Source organism: Cervus elaphus, chromosome 14, assembly GCF_910594005.1.
Source record: "Cervus elaphus chromosome 14, mCerEla1.1, whole genome shotgun sequence".
In the NCBI taxonomy this organism is placed as follows: Eukaryota; Metazoa; Chordata; class Mammalia; order Artiodactyla; family Cervidae; genus Cervus; species Cervus elaphus.
Genome location: NC_057828.1, coordinates 13,923,377 through 13,938,281, shown reverse-complemented (window position 1 = coordinate 13,938,281; position 14,905 = coordinate 13,923,377).

The window sequence follows — 14,905 nt, the reverse complement described above, 5'->3', positions numbered from 1 at the left end:
ATTTGCAATTGGCACTAGTAGTAAAGACCCACCTGCCAATGCAAGAGATGTAAAAGACATGGGTTCGATACCTGGGTCCAGAAGATGTAAGAGCCATGGGGTCGACACCTGGGTCAGGAAGATCTCCTGGAGGAGGAAATGGCAACCCACTCCCGTATTCTTGTCTGGAGAATCCCATGGACAGGGGAGCCTGGCAGACTACTGTCTGTGGGGTCATAAAGTCAGACACAACTGAAGCGACTTGGCCCACACAGCCCACTCTTTTACCATTTAAAGGAAGGGGTATATATAACATCCTAATGCTGTTTATAAATATTTTTTATTACTCAATGTCAGATGATTTCTTATAATGCTGAAATCAGTGCCAATGTTTTATATAAGCTGTGCTTGAGTAAGCTGCAAACGATGAGTAAATACATGAAAATATTCTTCAGGAAAATTGACCTGAATAAAAGTATCTTTCTACCTACCAAATCCGGGCCTATACAAACAACACAGAAACAGAGAAAACAGCTGCAGGAAGTCACAAGCAGAACATTATAAATTCTGATTTCAGCAGCCAAGGGATCACCTTGCAGGGTCATGTTGGAAGACAGCACCGAGGCAGGAATATTGGTGAACAGTATACTTCGTACAGAAAGTGGATGACAAAACTGCTTAATATTCAGTTCAGATTGAAATGGGTAGTGCAGAGTTAAGCATATTAAATAATTCAAAAGATGAAGCATCAGGAAAGAGGACCTCTTTTTATTAGACTAGGATTCATATGTCTTTTTTAGCATGATAAACAGACACTGAGTAAATCAGGAAAATAAGTTTTTACCCACTGCAGTTAGCAAATGCTTCTGCAGCCAGGAAAAATGATACACAAGTTGATACAGCCAGGAAAAATGATACAAATGATACACAAGCCAGAGGGCCCCAAGAAATGATAGAATAAAGTTCAAGGAGGAAAGACAATTTAAATTAAGATGAAGAAAACCTCCTTTTAATCTAAATATGCTGGGATGTTATTAGTTTCGATAGGGAAGTCACACATGGAGATGATACAGATAAGGACTGTGGCAAATAAGGTCTGTGACGCCCACCTGCTGGTATCCTAGTCCATGCTTATCCAGCTACAGTCTTGAACTGTCTTGTGTGAAGTCTAGTGTGTATATCAGTATCCTTTCTCTTTTTAAAATAAGGGTTACAACATCTAAGTTATGTGTGTCCCATGAATTGGATAGAATATTTATATTGCATACCCATTCCTGATTCTGACACATGGTAGGCACTCAATAAATACTTGCTTAGTGAATAAATAGATGGGTTATATAAGTTTCAGTAAATAAGATCTTATATTTACATCTATTGAATATTAGTTCTATACTCCTTTGCTTTCAAATTCAATTGAATAATGCGCACTAATCTAGCACACCTCTCCAGTCTGAGCTCCCGTTGTATATATTGAAAGTATTTCATAAACAGCCTACTTGTTATCCCTTGAATATTCTCTAACCTGCTAATTTTTGCTTTTGCTCACCCCAAAATGCCGTAGTTTCTTCTCATTCTCCTCTCAAAATTATGTTTATCCATAAAGTGAAAAATCTGATGAACTCTTCCATCACTGAACAGTTGCTTCCAAATAATGATTTAATCATAACACTGTATTTTTGAGTAGCTGAGTTGTGTCTGACTCTCTCTGACTCTGTGGACTGTAGCCTGCCAGGCTTCCATGTCTGAGGGATTTCCTAGCAAGAATACTAGAGTGACTTGCCATTTCCTCCTCCAGATGATCTTCCTACCCCAGACTGAAACTGCATCTCCTGCACCTCCAGCATTGAAGGTGGATTCTTTACCACTAAGCCACTGGGGAAACCTATCATAACACCAAGATTGGTATTATGGTATCTTATGATTGGTTTACAAAAGCATTTTAACATACAGTACTTCTCACTTTATGTTAATTCTAATCCCTTCCTAAAGCAAAATCGTGATGTCTCCCATGATGTGTATATAGTCTTTCTTGTTTGTAAGTTTGTAATTTTTCTGGACATTTTTCTTCTGGGTGATGTATTGATATATGAATGTGTGTGCATGTGTAACATTTCTTTTTGTGTTCCACTCTGTTTTAATTGGTGTAGGTTTGCTAATATGAACTAATGAATCAGGAGCTTAGAAAAGAGCCTGGAACAAAGGTAACAGACAACAGATGTTTACTGAAAAATGACTTGAGGTCCCTTGCTTAAAGAATTCTTTTAAAATATATATATATATATTTATTTATTTTTGGTTACACTGTGTCTTTGCTGCTGCACATGGGCTTTCTCTAGTTGTAGCGAGCAGGGGCTACTCTCTAGTTGAAGTGTGTGGGCTTCTTATTCCAGTGACTTCTCATTCCTCGGGCTCCAGGGTGTGTGGGCTTCAGTAGTTGCAGCTTCTGGGCTCACTTGCCCCATGGCATGGGGAATCTTCCTGGCCCAGGGATCAAACTTGTATCCCCTGAATTGGCAGGTGGATTCTAAACTACTGGGCCACCAGGGAAGTCCTTAAAGAACTCTTAACTCATGATCTGATGAGCTCTTCCAATGCAATTAGATACTGATGTATTGTGTTTGCAGCAGGGACCTAATTGCTATATCCAATGTCACTGCTAATACAAAATGCACTTCTTTCCTGTGATAATACCTTTTAAAAAGCAAGTTCAGAGCTGAACATTATTACATTACATCATCATTTAATTCTAAGGGTGAGGAGGGATCTGGTTTTATGCCACAATTTCTTACTCTTCAGATCTGCTAGTGAGAGTCATTATTATTTTGTAAAGTGGTCTTCTTTTCATGAGTTTTTGTCAATTAGAGGTACTCACCCTACATTCTAACTCATCAAAATTTTACATAAAACGTAAACCTGGAATGATATAGGTATATTTATTTCAGTTTTTAAATGATTTAAGAAAATATTGACAAATATTTATAGACTCTCAGCTTAAATAGGAAACTGGAGGTGTCAGAATTGTGATATAATATTTGCCAGACTCTTAGGACTTCATTAATAATGTGTGATTATTAGGTGATAATTATTCTCTTCACTCTGATTGAGGTGGAAGTGCATTGAGAGTCAAGTTTCCCTTTTATGAAGAGGGATGATCAAAAAAGTCAGGACTTTATAATCAAGGGTACAATGTAGGTCATTGATTTCATACTAAATTCTTAACATTTTTTGAACAACTTTAGGTTTGTGTATACTCTTAGTTAACCATGAGTTGTCGGTATTGACTGACAGAAAGTTTAGAGTCCTTTAAAAATTTATGGCCCTTTCAGGGAAGTGCATTTCTAGGCTGTTGTCATTTTAAATACAGACACAAAAACAGGATGCTGAGCAGCTTCTAAAGTATAATGATATTAGACTGCAAATGTCTTTCTTTCAGCTAAGGCCATTCTGCATGTCAGAATGGTCTTTCAAACTGTAAATACATGAGGATGAAAATTTTAAAAACACTTTTTATCCTAGAACTTACAGTTCTGATATGACTTAGCTTCCTGCAATGCAGAAGATCCAGATTTGATTCCTGGATGGGGAAGATCTGCTGGAGAAGGGATAGGCTACCCACTCCAGTATTACTGGGCTTCACTTGTAGCTCAGCTGGTAAAGAATCCTCCTGCAATGCGGGAGACCTGGGTTTGATCCCTGGGTTGGGAAGATCCCTTGGAGAAGGGAAAGGCTCCAGTCCAGTATTCTGGCCTGGAGAATTCCATGGACATATAGTTCATGTGGTCACAAAGACTCGGACACAACTGAGCCACTTTCAGTTTTCACTCCTCCTTGGAGAACTGGGTTGACTACAAAGTTCATGTTATTCCGGTGCTCTCCTGTGTTTACAGTAGAATAGATATTCTCAAGTTAGGCAATTAGAAAGCAGTAATAACTATTTAGTCTGACTTTGACTAGACTAAGGGTCCATTTAGGAGGTACCATTTCAAAAGTTCTGGTCATTTAAAAAATACTTTAATTAGAACTAAATGGACAGCATTGTCTGTTTTGCTTTAGAAATTTAGCCTGGTTAAGTCTTCTAGGTGTACTAATGTGAATATAACTCACGGGCTTCCCAGATGACTCTGTTGTAAAGAATCTGCCTGCCAAGCAGGAGATGTGGATTTGATCCCTGGGTCCAGAAAATCCCCTGGAGAAGGAAATGGCAACTGACTCCAGTATTCTTGCATGGGTAATCCCACAGATTTAGGAGCCTGGCTGAGTCAGACCCAATTTAGAGACTAAACAAAACAAAACAAACAAAAAATATATATGTATATTATATGTTATTATAATATAATTATAATGTAATATAATATAATTATATTATATACATATATGTATCATATATGTATATATGAGTTATATATATATAACTCATAGTTAAGATTTAAGAATGCCTAATACCTTAAATCTATTAACTTTAAAAATTGAAAACTGTGTTTATGCAAATATTTATACTTAAATTATTTGACAGTAAGTGTTGGATTCTATCTTATTCTGTTGAACAAACTTTTAAGGTAGCTGGAGGCTTAGAAATAATTATTTTATAGGTATTTCACTTTTTCAGATTTTCCTGACACAAGTATATAATTTTGTGTGTTATCATATCTCTTAAGTTTTCTAAAAAATTGTTAGCCTTGACCTGGGGTTCATTTTTTTTAATCATGTTTTTTATCTTGAGGCAACTCATGGCTTTGTTGAGGAATACCAAAGACAAAAGCATAACAAGCAATTGAACTCTTCCCTTTTTTGGTTATTAAATCCTTTTTATATATTGTTTCACTTTTTATTTTTTTGGATTTGTTTAACAAAATTCAGCTATTGCTTCCCTGTCAACAAGAGATACTCTTTAGAGGTCTTCTGGTTTCTCATAAACGATTGTGATAATTTATTATATGCTTTCACAATACATACATAAAATATTTTGTGATTTTCTGTATCTTAATGTGTACTGAATTTGCTATAAAATATCTTAAACTTCTATGATTAGCTATTCCAGTGTATCTCATAACATTCAATAGCCATGCATAAAACATCTGACGATTATGCTGTTTGAAATCTAGCTTCAAAGATTGCAATTTAAATAATTAGGAAATTGGTGAAATATTTTCTTGCATGTCATTTAACAATTTTTTTTTTCTCTAAACTTCTAAAACACATTTCTGCAGAGTACTATAATTGATACCACCAACACATACCAGGAGTCACTTATGATTCTATTAAAACTGAGATTTCAGTTAGTCATTCTAATAAAGTATTCTTATGTGTAGGTTCTGTACCGAGCAATGTTTAGTGCGATAGGATGAGACAAGTGATATCAGTATATTGTCTACTGGACCCAATGTACAATAAAGAAGATGAAAACTTAGCTCAATTGCCACAATGCAGAAAAATGATAACCAGTCTTGGAGAGCTTGAGGTGTTATAAAAGTTGTTTATTTTTTCCATTGTATGAGAATAATTGTTTTAATCTGCTTTAATCATTTGAATGAATTTGCATATCTTATTCTCAAGCCACTGTATATCTTCATGGAAAGAAATGGACTAGCATGCTTTCATTTTTCAAGAGAAGTCTAAATATTATAGTACAAAGGCAATACAGTTAGCAACCCAGGCACTTGTGCAATAAGGATTGAGTGTGAAAATTATAAGCACGTGTTTAAAGTATAGTAGGACTTGCTACAAGTTTAGATAAATAACAATGATGATTTGTATATATAGAGAAAATTTAATATCATTGGCTTTAAGCAACATTAGTCTGCAAGGTATATACCATACCTCCCCTTCAGAAAGATGCCCAACAATATAAGATTGGTTAAAGTCAGAAAGAAAAACATAGGTCTGAAATGTAGTTTTATGGGACTTACAGCTGTAAGCCTTCCGATGTAATGTTTTCTGAAGAAGACATCGTTTTAATTAGAATTTTCTGTTTTTGTTTTGTTTTGTTTTGTTTTTAATTCTGCCCTTTAACTCAACCTGTATTTGGAAAGGGAAAGGCACTCTGTCGCACTAGCTCACCATCCCATGAAAGTTCCATGTGGTAGCCATGGTTAGAGGGGGCTTCCCAGGTGGCACTGGTGAAAAGCCTGCCTGCCAGTGCAGGAGATACAAGAGATGTGGGTTCAACCCCCCGGTCAGGAAGATCCCCTGGAGGAGGACGTGGCTCCACTCTAGTATTCTTACCTAGGAAGCTCCATGGACAGAAGATCCTGGCAGGCTACTATCCATCGGGTTGCAAAGAGTTGGACACGACTGAAGCGATTTAGCACACATGCACACGGGTCTGTTAGTGTCCTCCCCACAGCCTGTGAATTTAAATCAGCTCTGCTTTATGTTTCTGTTTAGGTCATTAGGACATGAACACCCATCCTTTTCTCAAGTGTCTTTTATCCCAGTATTTTCAGCAAACCTAGAGCTACTTGCATATGTTGAAAAAAAGTCGTTGCTTTTGTTAGATTTTGCCATTTATCATTTGTTATCTAAGAAAGAGACTATCACCTAGAAGGTAAAATTCCTATATGGTGGATTTCAAATAGTCTTGCCTTTAGGCCTTTGCTTTCTGGGCTAAATGGTGAGTGTTGAGGCCCCTGTGTGGGGCTACAGTACAGATTAAATCACCGTTTTAGATGTTCTTTCCAGTGCCATCAGGAACGTTCAGACAACGGACTTACCTGGTGGTCCAGTGGCTAAGACTCTGCACTTCGTCCAGAGGGCCCAGGTTGATCCCTGGGCAGAGAACTAGAACTCACATGCCACAACGCACATGCTGCAGTTAAGACCTGGTACTGCCAAACACATAAATAAATAAAAAAGAATATTCAGACAGACATCTCTCAATTCAGTTATAAGAATAGTATTAGTAAAATCATTTATGCACTGTGGCAGGCAGAATTTTAAGATGCTCCCCAAGTTTCCACACCATCCTGGGGATTGAAAAGGAGGTTGACAGCATATTATTCCTGTGATCTGATAATGTTATATGTCACAGTTGACTTCAGAAGATACTATGGGCTGGTTTAAATTAATTTTAATAAGTTGTTTAAAAGCAAAGGTGGTTCTCCTGCTGGTTCTGAGAAGGGAAGTCAGAGATTTTAAGAGTCAGAGGGTTTTGACACAAAGACATTTTCCATTGCTGAGATGGAGGGGGCCACGTGGCACCAACTTGAGAGCAGCACTTGGAACTCTGGTCCAAGCCAGCAGAGCCTCAGTCCTACAACCACAGAAATGAATTCTGCTCATAACCTGCATAGACTTAGAAGCACATCCTTGCCCAGTTTCAGGTGAGGATGCAACAGGCTGACACCTTGATGTCAGCCTCAGAACAGTTCAGCTGGGGCAGACTGCCAACCCCAGAACCCGAGATGGCAAAGGTGTTTTGTTTAAAACTGCTGTAACTTTTGCCAGCAGTCAAACTGAACCTAGGTCCTGAGTGTCCCTCTGTCCCTTTCGTTAAAGTTGCTTTCAGACTTCTCACATGTCCTTCGTATTCATGGGTGTTCTGTCAGAGTCAGAGCCACTTCAGTCCACAGGCTAATTCTGATAATTTGCAAGGTCAAAAGGAAGAGAAAGGACCGCATATTATTTTCACAAAGAAGAATAGGGAATAAAATAAATTAAAATAGATATGTAAAGTAGGTACCCTGATAGGCCACCAATCTTTGCCTGTTTTGTTCAACTCTAAAGCCCTCCACAGGTCATCCCATGAGCCATGAGTTGTGGCTGGGTTTTGCATTACCTTTGCATCATAACATAATAGGGTCTAATTAAGACGGGCCCAGAAGTCAAATATTTGTTGCTGTTGTTTAGTTTAGTTGATATTGACTGTAAATTTTTTTTTTTTTTTTTTACTTTTTTTTTTTTTTTTTTTTTTTTTTAATTTTTTTATTAGTTGGAGGCTAATTACTTCACAACATTTCAGTGGGTTTTGTCATACATTGATATGAATCAGCCATAGATTTACACTTATTCCCCATCCCGATCCCCCCTCCCACCTCCCTCTCCACCCGATTCCTCTGGGTCTTCCCAGTGCACCAGGCCCGAGCACTTGTCTCATGCATCCCACCTGGGCTGGTGATCTGTTTCACCATAGATAGTATACATGCTGTTCTTTTGAAACATCCCACCCTCACCTTCTCCCATAGAGTTCAAAAGACTGTTCTGTATTTCTGTGTCTCTTTTTCTGTTTTGCATATAGGGTTATCGTTACCATCTTTCTAAATTCCATATATATGTGTTAGTATGCTGTAATGTTCTTTATCTTTCTGGCTTACTTCACTCTGTATAATGGGCTCCAGTTTCATCCATCTCATTAGGACTGGTTCAAATGAATTCCTTTTGACGGCTGAGTAAAATTCCATGGTGTATATGTACCACAGCTTCCTTATCCATTCATCTGCTGATGGGCATCTAGGTTGCTTCCATGTCCTGGCTATTATAAACAGTGCTGCGATGAACATTGGGGTGCACGTGTCTCTTTCAGATCTGGTTTCCTCAGTGTGTATGCCCAGAAGTGGTATTGCTGGGTCATATGGCAGTTCTATTTCCAGTTTTTTAAGGAATCTCCACACTGTTTTCCATAGTGGCTGTACTAGTTTGCATTCCCACCAACAGTGTAAGAGGGTTCCCTTTTCTCCACAGCCTCTCCAGCATTTATTGCTTGTAGACTTTTGGATAGCAGCCATCCTGACTGGTGTGTAATGGTACCTCATTGTGGTTTTGATTTGCATTTCTCTAATAATGAGTGATGTTGAGCACCTTTTCATGTGTTTGTTAGCCATCTGTATGTCTTCTTTGGAGAAATGTCTGTTTAGTTCTTTGGCCCACTTTTTGATTGGGTCATTTATTTTTCTGGAATTGAGCTGCAGGAGTTGCTTGTATATTTTTGAGATTAATCCTTTGTCTGTTTCTTCATTTGCTATTATTTTCTCCCAATCTGAGGGCTGTCTTTTCACCTTACTTATAGTTTCCTTTGTAGTGCAAAAGCTTTTAAGTTTCATTAGGTCCCATTTGTTTAGTTTTGCTTTTATTTCCAATATTCTGGGAGGTGGGTCATAGAGGATCTTGCTGTGATTTATGTCGGAGAGTGTTTTGCCTATGTTCTCCTCTAGGAGTTTTATAGTTTCTGGTCTTACATTTAGATCTTTAATCCATTTTGAGTTTATTTTTGTGTATGGTGTTAGAAAGTGTTCTAGTTTCATTCTTTTGCAAGTGGTTGACCAGTTTTCCCAGCACCACTTGTTAAAGAGGTTGTCTTTTTTCCATTGTATATCCTTGCCTCCTTTGTCAAAGATAAGGTGTCCATAGGTTCGTGGATTTATCTCTGGGCTTTCTATTCTGTTCCATTGGTCTATATTTCTGTCTTTGTGCCAGTACCACACTGTCTTGATGACTGTGGCTTTGTAGTAGAGTCTGAAGTCAGGCAGGTTGATTCCTCCCGTTCCATTCTTCTTTTTCAAGATTACTTTGGCTATTCGAGGTTTTTTGTATTTCCATACAAATTGTGAAATTCTTTGGTCTAGTTCTGTGAAAAATACCGTTGGTAGCTTGATAGGGATTGCATTGAATCTATAGATTGCTTTGGGTAGAATAGCCATTTTGACAATATTGATTCTTCCAATCCATGAACACGGTATGTTTCTCCATCTGTTTGTGTCCTCTTTGATTTCTTTCATCAGTGTTTTATAGTTTTCTATGTATAGGTCTTTTGTTTCTTTAGGTAGATATACTCCTAAGTATTTTATTCTTTTTGTTGCAATGGTGAATGGTATTGTTTCCTTAATTTCTCTTTCTGTTTTTTCATTGTTAGTATATAGGAATGCAAGGGATTTCTGTGTGTTAATTTTATATCCTGCAACTTTACTATATTCATTGATTAGTTCTAGTAATTTTCTGGTAGAGTCTTTAGGGTTTTCTATATAGAGGATCATGTCATCTGCAAACAGTGAGAGTTTCACTTCTTCTTTTCCTATCTGGATTCCTTTTACTTCTTTTTCTGCTCTGATTGCTGTGGCCAAAACTTCCAACACTATGTTGAACAGTAGTGGTGAGAGTGGGCACCCTTGTCTTGTTCCTGATTTCAGGGGAAATGCTTTCAATTTTTCACCATTGAGGGTGATGCTTGCTGTGGGTTTGTCATATATAGCTTTTATTATGTTGAGGTATGTTCCTTCTATTCCTGCTTTTTGGAGAGTTTTAATCATAAATGAGTGTTGAATTTTGTCAAAGGCTTTCTCTGCATCTATTGAGATAATCATATGGTTTTTATCTTTCAATTTGTTAATGTGGTGTATTACATTGATTGATTTGCGGATATTGAAGAATCCTTGCATTCCTGGGATAAAGCCCACTTGATCGTGGTGTATGATTTTTTTAATATGTTGTTGGATTCTGTTTGCTAGAATTTTGTTAAGGATTTTTGCATCTATGTTCATCAGTGATATTGGCCTGTAGTTTTCTTTTTTTGTGGCATCTTTGTCAGGTTTTGGAATTAGGGTGATGGTGGCCTCATAGAATGAGTTTGGAAGTTTACCTTCTTCTGCAATTTTCTGGAAGAGTTTGAGTAAGATAGGTGTTAGCTCTTCTCTAAATTTTTGGTAGAATTCAGCTGTGAAGCCATCTGGTCCTGGGCTTTTGTTTGCTGGAAGATTTTTGATTACAGTTTCGATTTCCTTGCCTGTGATGGGTCTGTTAAGATCTTCTATTTCTTCCTGGTTCAGTTTTGGAAAGTTATACTTTTCTAAGAATTTGTCCATTTCATCCAAGTTGTCCATTTTATTGGCATAGAGCTGCTGGTAGTAGTCTCTTATGATCCTTTGTATTTCAGTGTTGTCTGTTGTGATCTCTCCATTTTCATTTCTAATTTTGTTAATTTGGTTCTTCTCTCTTTGTTTCTTAATGAGTCTTGCTAATGGTTTGTCAATTTTGTTTATTTTTTCAAAAAACCAGCTTTTAGCTTTGTTAATTTTTGCTATGGTCTCTTTAGTTTCTATTGCATTTATTTCTGCCTTAATTTTTAAGATTTCTTTCCTTCTGCTAACTCTGGGGTTCTTCATTTCTTCCTTCTCTAATTGCTTTAGGTGTAGAGTTAGGTTATTTATTTGGCTTTTTTCTTGTTTCTTGATGTAAGCCTGTAATGCTATGAACCTTCCCCTTAGCACTGCTTTTACAGTGTCCCATAGGTTTTGGGTTGTTGTGTTTTCATTTTCATTCATTTCTATACATATTTTGATTTCTTTTTTGATTTCTTCTATGATTTGTTGGTTATTCAGAAGCGTGTTATTTAGCCTCCAGGTGTTTGAATTTTTAACAATTTTTTTCCTGTAATTGAGATCTAATCTTACTGCACTGTGGTCAGAAAAGATGACTGGAATGATTTCAATTTTTTTGAATTTTCCAAGACTAGATTTATGGCCCAGGATGTGATCTATTCTGGAGAAGGTTCCGTGTGCACTTGAGAAAAAGGTGAAGTTGCTTGTTTTGGGGTGAAATGTCCTATAGATATCAATTAGGTCTAGCTGGTCCATTGTGTCATTTAAAGTTTGTGTTTCCTTGTTAATTTTCTGTTTAGTTGATCTATCCATAGTTGTGAGTGGGGTATTAAAGTCTCCCACTATTATTGTGTTACTATTAATTTCCTCTTTCATACTCGTTAGTGTTTGCCGTACATATTGCGGTGCTCCTATGTTGGGTGCATATATATTTATAATTGTTATATCTTCTTCTTGGATTGATCCTTTGATCATTATGTAGTGTCCTTCTTTGTCTCTTTTCACAGCTTTTATTTGAAAGTCTATTTTATCTGATATGAGTATTGCGACTCCTGCTTTCTTTTGGTCTCCATTTGCATGAAATATTTTTTTCCAGCCCTTCACTTTTAGTCTGTATGTGTCTCTTGTTTTGAGGTGGGTCTCTTGTAGACAGCATATATGGGGGTCTTGTTTTTGTATCCATTCAGCCAATCTTTGTCTTTTGGTTGGGGCATTCAACCCATTTACATTTAAGGTAATTATTGATAGGTGTGGTCCCGTTGCCATTTACTTTGTTGTTTTGGGTTCACGTTTATACAACCTTTCTGCATTTCCTGTCTAGAGAAGATCCTTTAGCATTTGTTGAAGAGCTGGTTTGGTGGTGCTGAATTCTCTCAGCTTTTGCTTATCTGTAAAGCTTTTGAGTTCTCCTTCATATCTGAATGAGATCCTTGCTGGATACAGTAATCTAGGTTGTAGGTTATTCTCTTGCATTACTTTCAGGACGTCCTGCCATTCCCTTCTGGCCTGGAGGGTTTCTATTGATAGGTCAGCTGTTATCCTTATGGGAATCCCTTTGTGTGTTATTTGTTGTTTTTCCCTTGCTGCTTTTAATATTTGTTCTTTGTGTTTGATCTTTGTTAGTTTGATTAATATGTGTCTTGGGGTGTTTCGCCTTGGGTTTATCCTGTTTGGGACTCTCTGGGTTTCTTGGACTTGAGTGGCTATTTCCTTCCCCATTTTAGGGAAGTTTTCAGCTATTATCTCCTCGAGTATTTTCTCATGGCCTTTCTTTTTGTCTTCTTCTTCTGGAACTCCTATGATTCGAATGTTGGGGCGTTTCACAGTGTCCCAGAGGTCCCTGAGGTTGTCCTCATTTCTTTTGATCCTTTTTTCTTTTTTCCTCTCTGCTTCATTTATTTCCACCATTTTATCTTCTACCTCACTTATCCTATCTTCTGCCTCCGTTATTCTACTCTTGGTTCCCTCCAAAGTGTTTTTGATCTCATTCATTGCATTGTTCATTTTTAATTGACTCTTTTTTATTTCTTCTAGGTCTTTATTAAACAATTCTTGTATCTTTTCAATCTTTGTCTCCAGGCTATTTATCTGTAACTCCATTTTGTTTTCAAGATTTTGGATCATTTTTATTATCATTATTCTAAATTCTTTTTCAGGTAGATTCCCTATCTCCTCCTCTTTTGTTTGACTTGGTGGGCATTTTTCATGTTCCTTTACCTGTTGGGTATTTCTTTGCCTTTTCATCTTGTTTAGATTGCTGTGTCTGGAGTGGACTTTCTGTATTCTGGAGGTCTGTGGTTCCTTTTTATTGTGGAGGATTTACCCAGTGGGTGGGGTTAGACGATTGGCTTGTCAAGGTTTCCCGGTTAGGGAAGCTTGCGTCAGTGTTCTGGTGCGTGGAACTTGATTTCTTCTTTTTGGAGAGCAATGGAGTGCCCAGTAATGAGTTTTGAGATGGGTCTATGTGTTAGGTGTCACCTTGGGCAGTCTGTATATTGACATTCGGGGCTATGTTCCTGTGTTGCTGGAGAATTTGCGTGGTATGTCTTGCTCTAAAACTTACTGGCTCTTGGGTGGTGGTTGGTTTCAGTGTAGGTATGGAGGCTTTTGGACGGTCACTTATTGCTTAAAGTTCCATGTAGTCAGGAGTTTTCTGGTGTTCTCAGGTTTTGGGCTTAAGTTTCCTGCCTCTGGATTTCAGTTTTATTCTTCCTGTAGTCTCAGGACTTCTCCAACTATACAGCAATGATAATAAAACTTCTAGGTTAATGGCGAAAAGATTCTCCCCTGTTAGGGACACCCAGAGAGGTTCACAGAGTTACATGAACAGGAGAAAAGGGAGGAGGGAGATAGAGATGAGCAGGAGGAGAAAAAGGGGGACTCAAGAGGAGAGAGACAGATCTACGCAGCTGTCTGTTCCCAGAGTGTTCTCCGTATCTCAGACACCTACAAGGATTCACAGAATTGGATTGGGAAGAGAAGGGGAAAGGAGGAAATAGAGGTGTTCTGAGGTAGAAAACAGAGAGTCAAGATTGGGAGAGAATAATCTTCGGTTTAAAGATAGGGCTTCTCTTTTTTTTTTTTTTTTTTGGTAAGGTTATAGTGTAGTGAAAATGAAAATGAAGAGTAGTAGAGGAGTACTAGAGGACTTTAAAAGAAATAAGAGAAAAAGAAAAATAGAAAATAAAAGAGAAAACGGAAAGAAAAAAAAGAAGAAAAAAGAAGAAAAAGAAAAAAAAGAAAAAAAAAACAAAAAACAAAAAAAAAAGAAAGAAAGAAAGAAAAAAAAAAAATTTTTTTTTCCCCTAATTAAAAAAATCGTAAAAATCTATGTAAATGAAAGTTAAGGAGTAATGGGGGAGTAATAGGGAATTTTAAAGGAAAATAAAAGAGAAAAAATAAAAAAGAAAAAATATAAAAAGAAAAAAAAAAATTTTTTTTTTTTCCTTACTTAGAAAAAAAAAGTAAAAATATATCTAGTAGGAGTTTCTCTGGAGCTGCTGCGGTCAGTGTGGGTTCGGCTCAGTTTCAGATAGCTCCTCGTTCCAGCTTACACTTCTCGATATCTACAGGGCCCTTCCAGTGAAGTCGGTGTTTTCTAGAGGGATTTTAATCTGTTGCACCAGTCCCTTCTGAAGCGGTTCCCTTTGTTTATTTGGCTTCTGTTTGCCGGTGTCTTCAGAGCCTCATTTCCGCCCTGACACAGGCGGGCGGAGGTGGACTCTTATTCAGTTAGCTAGTTCCGTTGCGCTGCGGGGCGGGGCTGGCGCTGCGGGGCGGGGCTGACGCTGCGGGGAGGGGCTGGCCCTGCGGGGGCGGGCTGGCGCTGCCCGGAGGGGCTGACGCTGCTTTCTCCGTCTGCCGCTGCTCAGGCTCCCGGCTGTTCTATATGGAGCGCGCCCCGCGCTGCGCTAGGTTCCAGCCCTCGGGTGTTACACAAAAGCGCGGAAGGAAAAGCTGTGCCTGCTCTCTGTGCCTTCCCCGTCAGAGCGGTCCAGGCAGCGAGGGGCTTGATGGGCGCACTATCCCCAGGTGTGGCGCACTCACTCCCTTCCGCGGACCCAGTCTCAGTTTCCGCTGGCGCCAGTCGGGTGCGCGCGCCTTCCGCCCTCCGCGTCCCC